We start from the raw sequence: 12,353 nt of genomic DNA, 5'->3' as shown, positions 1-12,353 counted from the left end.
GCAAACGCCGATGCTGCTGCAGAATCAACTGTATCCTCTGGTGCCGACACGATGCAGGACCTGTGAGTGACGTCACAGATCTGCACTGCCAGAAGCTGGGCATTGTGAAGAGAAGTGGATGACACTTCTATACACAACGCCCAGCTAGTAAAAGTAGTAAACACGCCCCGATGTACGCACATAATACACGCCCACTTGTACTTTTACTTTTCAACACGCCCAGTTGTACTTTTGCAAGCCTCATTTGCATAAATACAAAAATGGTCATAACTTGGCCAAAAATGCTCGTTTTTTAAAAATAAAAACGTTACTGTTATCTACATTGCAGCGCCGATCTGCTGCAATAGCAGATAGGGGCTGCAAAATCTGGTGACAGAGCCTCTTTAATGTATTATAACTCTAACATTGAATATATCACTGTCTGGTATCCTTTTCATACTGTGGCCATCTTTAACTTTTAAATGTTTTTTTGTTATTTGTTCTAATAAAACTTGTTATTCTTAATCAAACCTTGGTGTGTCGGACTCCGTTTCTAGGTTCATACTTCCATTCACAACGCCCAGCTAGTAAAACAAGTAAAAATGCCCAGATGTAACGAACACAATACACGCCCAGTTGGACTTAAGAAAGGCTCATTTGCATAAATATAAAAATGGTCATAACTTGGCCAAAAATGCTTGTTTTTGAAAAAAAAAAAAACTTTACTGTTATCTACATTGCAGCGCCGATCTGCTGCAATAGGAGATAGGGATTTTAAAATCTGGTGACAGAGCCTCTTTAACCGGGACCTTCCATGCATATACACTGGACGGGCGGGACCTTCCATGCATATACACTGGATGGGCGGGACCTTCCATGCATATACACTGGACTGGCGGGACCTTCCATGCATATACACTGGACTGCCGGAGCCTTCCGTACACACACACTGGATGGCCGGGACGCTCCGCGCTGGATGGCCGGGACGCTCCGCGCTGGATGGCCGGGACGCTCCGCGCGTGCGCGCTGGAAGGCCGGGACGCTCCGCGCTTGAAACTGACGTCAATGTAACATAGAGTAAGGGCGTGTTCACATCACAGTTCGCTTTCCGTTCCGGGGTTCCGTCGGAGGTTTCCGTTGGGTGAACACCGCAACGGAAAGTGAAACTGAAACCACAGCTTCCGTTTCCATCACCATTGATATCAATGGTGACAGAAACATTGCTAATGGTTTCCGTTCGTCACCATTCTGGCCGGTTTCAGTTTTAACGACGGAATCAATATCGGAGTCGACTGCGCTATTGATTCCATCGGAAAACCTGTACTGAAAACATGATTACAGTACGGGACAGTTGTCCTGCAGCGAGGCAGGGACACCTAGCATCGTACATAACTATGATGCTAGGAGCCTGGCACCCTGCAGTGTGTTCGGTCCGGGACTTGCGGCCGAAATACGTTCCATCCATTACGGACGTAACATGCTCATGTGAACCCAGCCTAAGGGTGCGTTCACATATGTCCGTTGTATCAGCATCAGTTTTTGTGTCTCAAGTGACTACAACTGATGCAAAAATGTATCAGTTGCCATCTGGCTTTTTCACGATTTTTACTGCAAAACCATCAGTTGTCGTTAGTTGTCATCTGTTTTTACCACAATGGTCTAGGCTCTGAAAATGTGCCCCTGTATATAGTACCACACACACCCTGTAGACAATGCTGTAGTGCCCTCTGTAGATAGTGCCACACAGCCCCTGTAGCTAATGCCGCAGTTCCCTCTGTATATAGTGCCACAGTACCCCCTATGGATAATTTCACACAGCCCCCCTTGTAGGTGGAGCCGCACCTATCAGACATTTCTGGCATATCCTAGGGAAAAATGTTAGTGTTGGGAATACCCCTTTATTCCATGTGGTGACGGCTCTGAGAAGATGTTTCTCTCAATGATCAATAAGTGAGGTTCTGTATGTCTCACCGGAATGAGATGAGCAGAAGAATATTAGACTTCACCTTGGAGATCATCTACTTGTTGAGCGGAGAGGTAAACTTTTCTACTTTATAGAACAAGTCACACATAGGGAAGGGACAATACATAATAGGAAGTATCCAGTGTCCTGTATAACAGCGTCCAGACCTTCCAAGTGACGTCAAGAAGCCACCAGCAGAAAAGCTGAAGATCAGCCACCAGTATGGTCCGTTATGTGTTATGTCACCAATGCAGCAATAGTAATGTTGTAGAGCAATGAGAATGACAAGGAACCAGGAGGATCAGGATGACATCTATATAGAAACATAGAAGATGACGGCAGGAGGAGAGCACATGGTCCATCTAGTCCCCCCAATATTATTTACTTTTTAGTTTTGGCCTCGTTCTATTTTCTCAATGTCTTTTTGTAGGTGAGGTCTCCAGTATTACAGATGTGAGGTCACTAGAGGTCTATACAGCGGGGTCACAATCTCCCTCTCTTTACTGAGGGGGGAATACTGTGTTCGGTTCTCTAAGTGTCTCTCTCCATACACAGGAATACACAATAGTGAAGAAGACATCGGGTGACTGTACGAGGCCCATCATCCATGAGTCAGGAGGATGGAGCAGTAGTCAGAGCCCTATCACAGAGCCTCCCCCTCACTCCCGGATACATGAGAAGAAGATCTTAGAACTGATCTACAAGATGACTGAGCTGCTGACTGGAGAGGTGACACTGCTGGGAAATTCTACAGCAACAGCACTGGAGGTGTCTGGGTGATGACTGTATCATTGTGTGTGTCAGGTTCCTATAAGGTGTCAGGATGTCACAGTCTATTTCTCCATGGAGGAGTGGGAGTATCTAGAACAGGGGTCTCAAGCACGCGGCCCGCGTATGAACAGCGATGTCTGGGGCTTCCCCAGAGCCGGAGTCCCGAGCAGAGCGCTGGTGTTTGCTCTGCTCCGGGACTCTGTGGAATTCCCTGACATCGCTGCCCATATATGGACAGTGTGTCAGGGTCTTGCCCAGAGCGGAGCAGAGCGCTGGTGTCGGCTCTGCTCCTGGACTCTGTGGAATTCCCTGACATCGCTGTCCACATATGAACAGCGATGTCTGGGGCTTCCCCAGAGCCGGAGTCCCGAGCAGAGCGCTGGTGTCAGCTCTGCTCCGCGACTCTATGGAATTCCCTGACATCGCTGCCCATATATGGACAGTGTGTCAGGGTCTTCCCCAGAGCGGAGTCCCGGGCAGAGCGCTATTATCGGCTCTGCTCCGGGACTCTGGGGAAGCCTCTGACATCGCTGTTCATACATCAACAATGATGTCAGGGGCTTCCCCAGAGCAGGAGTCCCAGTGATGTCAGGAGCACAGCTGGAGTCCCAGGAAGAGGCTACTAGCGCTCTGCCTGGGACTCCAGCTCTGGGCAAGCCCCTGACATCACTGCGGCAGCATCCACAGAGGGCACTGCGGCAGCATCCACAGAGGGCACTGCGGCAGCATCCACAGAGGGCACTGCGGCAGCATCCACAGAGGGCACTGTGGCACTATCTAAAAAGGGGCTGCCCAATCTTGACGTGTGCTAACTGAGCCGCCGGACTGCATTTAGCGACACTTAAACTGGAAAGCTGGATTGTTGAAATAAGCACGTGGAGAAATATCTCAAATTTTAAACCTAGCGGTATTATTATAGTAATGTAGTATTATTATTCTAGTAATATAGTGTTATAGTAGTTCAAATAACTAATTGATTAACAATAATTTTGTATTGTATCAAATTTGAAAGTAATGCGGCCCGTCAACTTCCCATTTTTTCTATATGCGGCCCACTTACCCGCCTGAGTTTGAGACCCCTGATCTAGAAGGACACAAGGCTCTGTACGAGGAGGTCATGATGGAGAACTACCGGCCGCGCACATCACAAGGTAAGGAGAGACAGATATATATATATATGTTTGGCATTATTGTGGGCACAGGCTGGACTGGCAGCCATGTTGAAGTCTTAATACCGACATGTGCAGTACATATACACGTGTGTTACAATGACGTGTAACGTAGGAGCTCCACAGTTTCGGCTCCTTTTACATCTTGTTAGATCCCTACGTTTCGTGCTGCCGGCTCCTCATAACTCTGCATTAGAGGTCACATTACATTGTACAGGCGGCCGTTCTGGATACAGGAGCCATGGAGATGAGCAGGACGCTCTGTCTCCTAATGCAGAGTTATGGGCAGCCGGCAGCGCGGACTATGGGCAGTCCGTGCTGTAATTAGAAGTAAACATAATACAAGAAAAGACTATTATTGGCACACTCCGGCAGTATAATAGTTTTCTATATAATGTTAGTATAACCGGAGGTTCTCTTTATTATTACAAGTTATGGGTTCTAGATTCTGGAGATGGGATGATGATCCAGGGATTTATTGTGATTTCCAGATTTGGAGTCGGGGAGGAGTTTTTCCCCTAATGAGACAATTGTCATCCACCTCATGGGAGGTTTTGTCTTCCTCTGGATCAACTTGATGGACTTGTGTCTTTTTTCATCCTTATTAACTATGTAACACAGAATGTATGGAGCAAAATTTACCACTAATATAAAGTACAATGTGTTCCGAAAAAACAATCTCACAATGACTTGGATATAGAGGAGACATAACCGATGTATCGTAAAAACGAATAAAAAATTTAGAATCACCTAAAACCAATATATGTATTAATATAATATAATAAAAAAAAATATTGCCTACGAAGGTGTACACAGCCCTTAAGAGGCAAATAATCAGGTAACGCCCTTACAATTTTTTTGTGTCCCGCCACTTTCAAGTGTATCCGTGTACACAGAAGGCAGATAGAGTTAAATACTATGGCGGAGCTGTTGGCGCCCCGCCATTCGCTCTGTTAGGCCACAGTCTACTTTAGGCCTGCGACTTACATGGAGCCTGGGACCTAGGGATGCACGATGCATCGAAACTTCGATACTGTGCATCCCCAAACTGTTCGATACCGTTGTTTCAATGTATTTCGATACTAAGGTGTGCGGCCGCACAGCTCGTTATAGTAACACATGAATGTATGAGAGCGGGGCTGCGGCTGTGTAATTTAGTCATTGCCCCGCTACTGAGTCCTGACAAGTTCGGGCCGTCAGGATGATGTGATGCAGCCGGCGCTGCACTAATGAGCGGCGACACTGAAGACAGAACATGGCGGGCGCACTACAAAACGCCCCCATGTTCTGTCCTCCGTGCCTGCACCGCCGCTCATTTGTGCAGAGCCGGCCGCATATCCACCTGCTGACCGCGCACGCACTTATGTCAGGAGCGGGGCAATGGCTGTATTACACATCCGCAGCCCCGCTCTATAACGGCGGAGATGAGAGAAACCTCATCTCCGTCGTTATTACCCTGAATGCTGTGTTCAAAGCGAACTGCAGCATTCAGGAGAAAATGAGAAGGGAGGATGACCCTGGATCGCGTCACAGGGAATTTCCGTGACGCAATCAAGCGCCATACCATATATGGCTAGACAGCCCAGGGTCTATTGAAGGACCCCAGAGCTGTCTTGCCATATTTCCTTTTAGGGCCTACTTGGGTATGTCCTAACAACTGCCTGTGTACTATACGTACACAGGCTAATGTACTGGCATATATCTGATATATGCCAGTACATTAAAGTAAAAACAAAGTAATATTAAATTTAAAAAAATACATACACCTCTTTTTACAATAAACATTAAAATAAGTTTCAATACATAAAATATACACTTATTCAATATTGGCGCGGCCGTAATAAACTGCACAATTTTTTTTGCGTCATTTATGATGTGTACGCTGTCAAAAATAACCTCCATGTGCCTCACACATTAACCCATTATGACTGAGAAGCATGATGGGGTTAATTACTATTAGGGCTCATTTACACGAGCGTGTGCGTTTTGTGCGCGCAAAAAACGCTGCGTTTTGCGCACGTTGCACATGCGTTTGGCATGCGTATATGCTGCGTTTCTGCGTTTTTTAGGCGCGTGTGCCCTGCGTTTTCAACGCGCGTAGAAAAAGGAGGGAGGCGTTAATGAGAGGCCAGCCTACAAAAAGGCACCTTTGCCAAACACCTGCTTGCTGGGTGCACATGTTTTGAGCCCTTTTTCATCGTGAGCAAAAAGACTGTTTCTTGACACAGTTGACAGGCGAATTGTCTTGCAATCCACATTCATGCCTTGTCCGTCGCTGGCCCGTGTTCTGCTAGCGTGGATGATTTCGTGGAGATTTGGCGAACGGCGTCCCATGCTACAGGACCACCCGCGTAGAAGAGGTAGGATTTGGGTTCATCCTCTTGTGGCCCAACGTACCACCAAAGGGGCACTTTCATATCCTCTGAGGACCTCCGGCGTCACCCCGAGAAATTTCGATCCTTTTGCCGCATGTCTGTGGCCACCTTTTAATATTCTGCTTGCGCAGATTCGTACAGCAATCACCTACCAGGATACAAACATGCAGCGCTGCATTTCCCCAGAGGAGAGACTGCTTGTGACCTTGAGGTATGTGTGTTTCTGTAATTAGTGCTTACAGGATGCTGTGTGGGTTTCATGTCACACATAACGTGTTGTTTCTGTTTTTCCTGTCCTGTAGATTTCTGGCCACAGGCAATAGTTACCATTCTTTACATTTTGAATTTCTTCTTTGAGTGACCACCATTTCCTTCATTGTGACATCCACCTGTGTCGTGCTGTGGCAGAGATTAAAGACCACGGTAATGCCTCAGCCCACAACAGAACAGTGGCTTAGAATTTCGGATTTCTTACTGCAACACAATTTCCTCATTGTATTGGTGCCCTAGGCGGGAAGCACATTCGTGTGAAGAAGCTGCCACGAACTGGCTCCAGATACTATAACTACAAGTAGTATTTTTCGATAGTCTTGTTGGCTTTGGCGGAAAGTAATTTTTGTTTTACTATAGTAGACATTGGGTCGTATGGAAGCTCTGCTGATGCACGCATATTTAGCTCGTCCAGAATGGGAAAACGTCTTATGAATCATCAACTTGCTGTGCCTGAACCTACCATCCTCCGTGGCTCCAGCGGCCCACCAATCCCATATGTCATTGTTGCAGATGAGGGATTTTTCCCTGACAAGGCAAGTAATTAAAACCACAGAAAAGGCCATACTCACAGATTAGGAGGGTAAAAAACCCGTTCCAAACAGGACGCGACCAGGTCAGAGAATGCTGTTGAAGGGAAGTGCCCAGGTGTGTTTAAATAATGATAGCCACTCCCACTAACCTTGAGGGGAGTGGTGTATTGGGCATGGAAGTAAATGTGTAATAATAATAAATAAAGTACAGTGTATAGTGGGAGTGGCTATCATTATTTAAACACACCTGGGCACTTCCCTTCAACAGCATTCTCTGACCTGGTTGCATCCTGTTTGGAACGGGTTTTTTACCCTCCTCGTAATCTGTGAGTATGGCCTTTTCTGTGGTTTTAATTACATTCTATGTCCCATTTTTTTTTGACAAGGCAAGTAATGCGCCCATTTGCAAGAAGGGGCTTGGATGAGCGTAGACGCGTCTTTAATGACCGCCTATGCAGAGCACGAAGATGTGTCGAATGTGCCTTTGGCATTATGTCTAACAGGTGGCGAATGTTTATGACAACAATGGAAATGTCACCGCAGAATGTCACGCGTATCATCCAAGCGTGTGTAGTTCTGCAGAACTTCAGCCGCATACATGACGCTAGTTTTGATGCTGAATATATACAAACAAATGCAACCACCACCAACACTGTTCCGCCAATTCCACTAGGAAGAGCTGTTACATCTGCACTCCCCCGTGCGGGAAAGTTTTGCCGCATATTTTGAAAGCCCTGCTGGAGCCGTAGCATGGCAGTTCGATGCCATTTGACGGGTGCCATAGTTAATAGTATTCTGTAGAAAGGTCCTTAGTGACCCGTGTTTTGGCTTTTATGTTCGGGGCTTGTAGTGTTAGGGACTCGCAATACATGAGGACCCTTGACGTGGGTTGCAAGCTTATATCTGTTTGGGTTTGGACTTTGCATTTATCAGGCACACAAGTAATTGCATCAGAAATACATAGGCTCTACTATTGATTTCTCATACAATCCCAACTGTCCTTTGTACATGCAATGTGAAAGCACTTCACAGCAACATTTAAAGATCTTTTGACGAATGCCAAACCCCAACAGATGAACTAAGACCTAAATGAACGCATGCTACAATGTTGTGCCCTGGTAAACAGTGTAGGAATGTACAGTAACCTGACGAATGAGAAACAATGTGCAAGTGAGGAGTAGAAAAGAATGTTGACACTCAATAGCAAATCTAAACAGCAGAGTTTATGTTCATGGCACACAAAACCCCAAGTGAAAACATGAAAAAACAATTGTTAACTTGGCACCAACATGATGCAACAATAATACGAACCCAACACAGAAGTCAGGAAACAAAAACCATTACTTCATCCCACACGCACTCCTACAAGTCCTGGTATTGATGCAGCGGGGAAGTGTGGGCGCCCATTTCAGCACCACTATGCTCTCCACGGGCCTGCAGTGGATGTTCCTCTACAGCAGGGGTCTCAAACTCGGCTGGGTAAGTGGGCCGCATATAGAAAAAATGGGAAGTTGACGGGCCGCATTACTTTCAAATTTGATACAATACACAATTATTGTTAATCAATTCGTTATTTGAACTACTATAAGGCTGGGTTCACACGAGCACATTAACGTCCGTAATGGACGGACGTATTTCGGCCGGAAGTCCGGGACCGAAATCGGTGCAGGGAGCCGGGCTCCTAGCATCGTAGTTATGTACGACGCTAGGAGTCCCTGCCTCTCCGTGGAACTACTGTCCCTTACTGTAATCATGTTTTCAGTACATGACAGTAGTTCCACGGAGAGGCAGGGACTCCTAGTGTCGTACATAACAACGGTGCTAGGAGCCCGGCTCCCTGCACTGAGTTCGGTCCGGGACTTCCGGCCGAAATACGTCCGTCCATTACGGACGTTAATGTGCTCGTGTGAACCCAGCCTTACACAATATTACTAGAATAATAATACCACATTACTATAATAATAGCGCTAGGTTTAAAATTTGAGATATTTCTCCACGTGCTTATTTCAACAATCCAGCTTTCCAGTTTAAGTGTCGCTAAATGCAGTCCAGCGGCTCAGTTAGCACACTTTTCAAGATTGGGCAGCCCCTTTTTAGATAGTGCCACAGTGCCCTCTGTGGATGCTGCCGCAGTGCCCTCTGTGGATAATGCAACACACCCCTAGATAAGGCCACAGTGCCCTCTGTAGATAAGGCCACAGTGCCTTCTGTAGATAAGGCCACAGTGCCCTCTGTAGATAATGCAACACACCCCTAGATAATGCCAGTGTCCTCTTCAGATACTGCCACACCCACTTGTAGATAATGCCACAGTGCCCTCTGTAGAGGCTGCCAAAGTGCCCTCTGTAGAGGCTGCCAAAGTGCCCTCTGTAGAGGCTGCCAAAGTGCCCTCTGTAGAGGCTGCCAATGTGCCCTCTGTAGAGGCTGCCAATGTGCCCTCTGTAGAGGCTGCCAAAGTGCCCTCTGTAGAGGCTGCCCCAGTGATGTCAGGGGCTTGCCCAGAGCTGGAGTCCCGGAGCAGAGCCGCTTCTGGCACTCTGCCTGGGATTCCAGCCCTGCTCCTGACATCACGGTCCATATATGGACAGAGATGTCAGGGGCAACCCCAGAGCTGGAGTCCCAGGCAGAGCGCTAGTAGGCTCTTCCTGGGACTCCAGCTGTGCTCCTGACATCACTGGGACTCCTGCTCTGGGGAAGCCCGTGACATCATTGTCGATGTATGGACAGCGATGTCAGAGGCTTCCCCAGAGTCCCGGAGCAGAGCCGATAATAGCACTCAGACCGGGACTCCGCTCTGGGGAAGACCCTGACACACTGTCCATATATGGTCAGCGATGTCATGGAATTCCGCAGCGTCCCGGAGCAGAGCCTATACTAGTGCTCTGCCCGGGATTCCGCTATGGGGAAGCCCCAGACATCGCTGTTCATATGTGGACAGCGATGTCAGGGAATTCCAGAGTCTCGGAGCAGAGCCGATACTAGCGGCTCTGTGTCCCGCGGGCCGCAGATGGCGGGCCCCGTGCTTGAGACCCCTGCTCTACAGCATAGTGGTGCTGATGCTGCGCCTGGTAGCTGTTGCTTTGGAAAGCAGGTGCATATGTTTCTGGTGCTCTGCTGTAGGGGCCAAAATTGCTCTCACGGCCAGACACAGGACCAGGGGAAAAGCGGCCAGTTAATGGCCTGTAGTGGTGTTGGCGTGCGCTGGGGGTGGCCGGTTGGGATGGGCCCGGTAAATTTGAGCCGACTGTAGGCTCGGGTAATCCTCACCAATTCTCTATTGCATAGAAGCACTGGCGAGGATTGTTGGGTGGTGTTGCACTGTCAATTAAGGATATCATTGCCGACTGGAGCCACAGCAGCCTATTGTCCGGTACCTTGCACAGGAGTGGCACGAGGCTGCGGGCAAAAAAATCATACCCGTCGTCATCTGCCGCACGACGCAAGTATTCCAGAACCCTGCCGTCCACTTGCGCAGCACCGGAAGCCATGTGAGGGCGTCGGCGTCTGGATGGTGCACGATGTTGCGGCATTTCATCCGTTGGGACTTCTGCTGGGCCGGACACTAGTGGCGCAGGGTCCTGAGGTGTCGGCTCCGGGGTTAGGGGCAGCAGGCGACGTGTGAAGTTGCGGTTGGGACTCCGCATGGTCAGGCTCCTCTTCCGAATCGTTTAGATTGTTGGAGGTTCTAGAATATAAATGCATAATGAGAAACCACTTTTCAACCACGATCAAACATGCTGTTTTGAGGACATGCCATGTGCAAACACAGATTTGGTCAGGCCACAGTAGGATTACTTACGCTCGCATCTCCATAACGTCTTTGAGGAACATCAGCTGGTCTGTGTAGATGTACCTCCTTTTCTTTGAGGCACCATCTCCACTTCTGCCTCGGTCACCGTACTCTATACGGAATTGATCCCTGCAGCTCCTCCACCGTGTCTTCACATCATGTACTGTAGGATGAACCACAAAAACATGGTCAGTCATTGTGTTACAGCACACCCAGCTATACTTCAACCAAATTTCCGTTCCTTTACACCGAAGAAAACATTCCACAAGGTGATGATGCAGCGACACTAAATAAACGTCCATTTGGGACAATGTTCGCTCAGGGACACACTACAGAATATGGATGACATTTCATCTAGAAATGCATGTGCTCACCAATTCTCTGACGGTCTCGCGTGCTGCTTTTATCCCATTCGTTCCGGAATAGCGACTGGGCTATGTGGTCCCATGCGACTTCTTTTGCCGACCGGTCATGGTAGGTCCCACACCTCGGGCCTCTCCTGCACAAGGCAGATTAGTTTCTCTACATCCAGAGATCGAGTCATGGCTGCACTTCTCTGTGTGTAGGTAGGTATGAGGCAAACACGTTCTTGAATAAAGCACTTCCTGGTTTGTGCTTGTTTGGACAAGTTTTCAAAGTCATTCACATGCACTTAACAAGTGATGCGTGAAAAACGTATGTCCCACTTACGACATGTCCTATATTCGTGCGTTGTTTGCGCATCACGCACCCATTGAAGTCATGTGGCATGTGTGATTTTCACGCACCCATTGACTTCAATGGGTGCGTGATGCGCGAACAACGCACGAATATAGGACATGTGAGTTTTACGCAATGGACTCATGCTGCGCAAAAATAACGGACTGTCTGCACTGGCCGATTGACTAACATAGGTCCGTACGACACACGTGAAAAGCACGCGCGTCGCACGGACGTATAACATGCTCGTGTAAACGAGCCCTTAATGTGAGGCACATGGAGGTTAAATTCATCACCGCACCTCGCGCCTCACATCAGAAAATGGAACTTTTTTTTTTTATTACTGTTGGCAAAGTATCGTTTTGGTATTGAAATCGCAATACTACATGAAGTATCGGTATCGAAGTCCAAATTCTGGTATCGTGACATCCCTACTGGGACCTCGACCCAGGTAGTTAGGACATCAACATTGTAATTTCGGCTCTGATCAGTAAATATAGAAGTGTAGAGAGAAGTGTGTGATATATAGACAGCTATACAGTAGTCATGTATTCAGTCACTGTGTGTTTCCTACAGATGGATCCAGTAGGAGAAATCCACCCGAGAGATGTCCCAGTCCTCTGTATTCCCAGGACTGTCCAGAGGAAAATCACAATGTCCCAGAGAATCATCAGGTAGATGAAGCTGAGTCCTATACCAGATCTTTTTGGTATACCTGGAGCTTTTAGGGGGGTGTGGAGCTTTTTGGTCCTGCGGTCATAAATGTGGTCATAGATTTTAGTGGTTTCTTATGTTGATCTGTTA

This window comes from Rhinoderma darwinii, chromosome 1 (assembly GCF_050947455.1).
Source record: "Rhinoderma darwinii isolate aRhiDar2 chromosome 1, aRhiDar2.hap1, whole genome shotgun sequence".
Taxonomy (NCBI): Eukaryota; Metazoa; Chordata; class Amphibia; order Anura; family Rhinodermatidae; genus Rhinoderma; species Rhinoderma darwinii.
The sequence above is the reverse complement of the archived record's forward strand: the minus strand, read 5'-3'. Positions refer to the sequence as shown.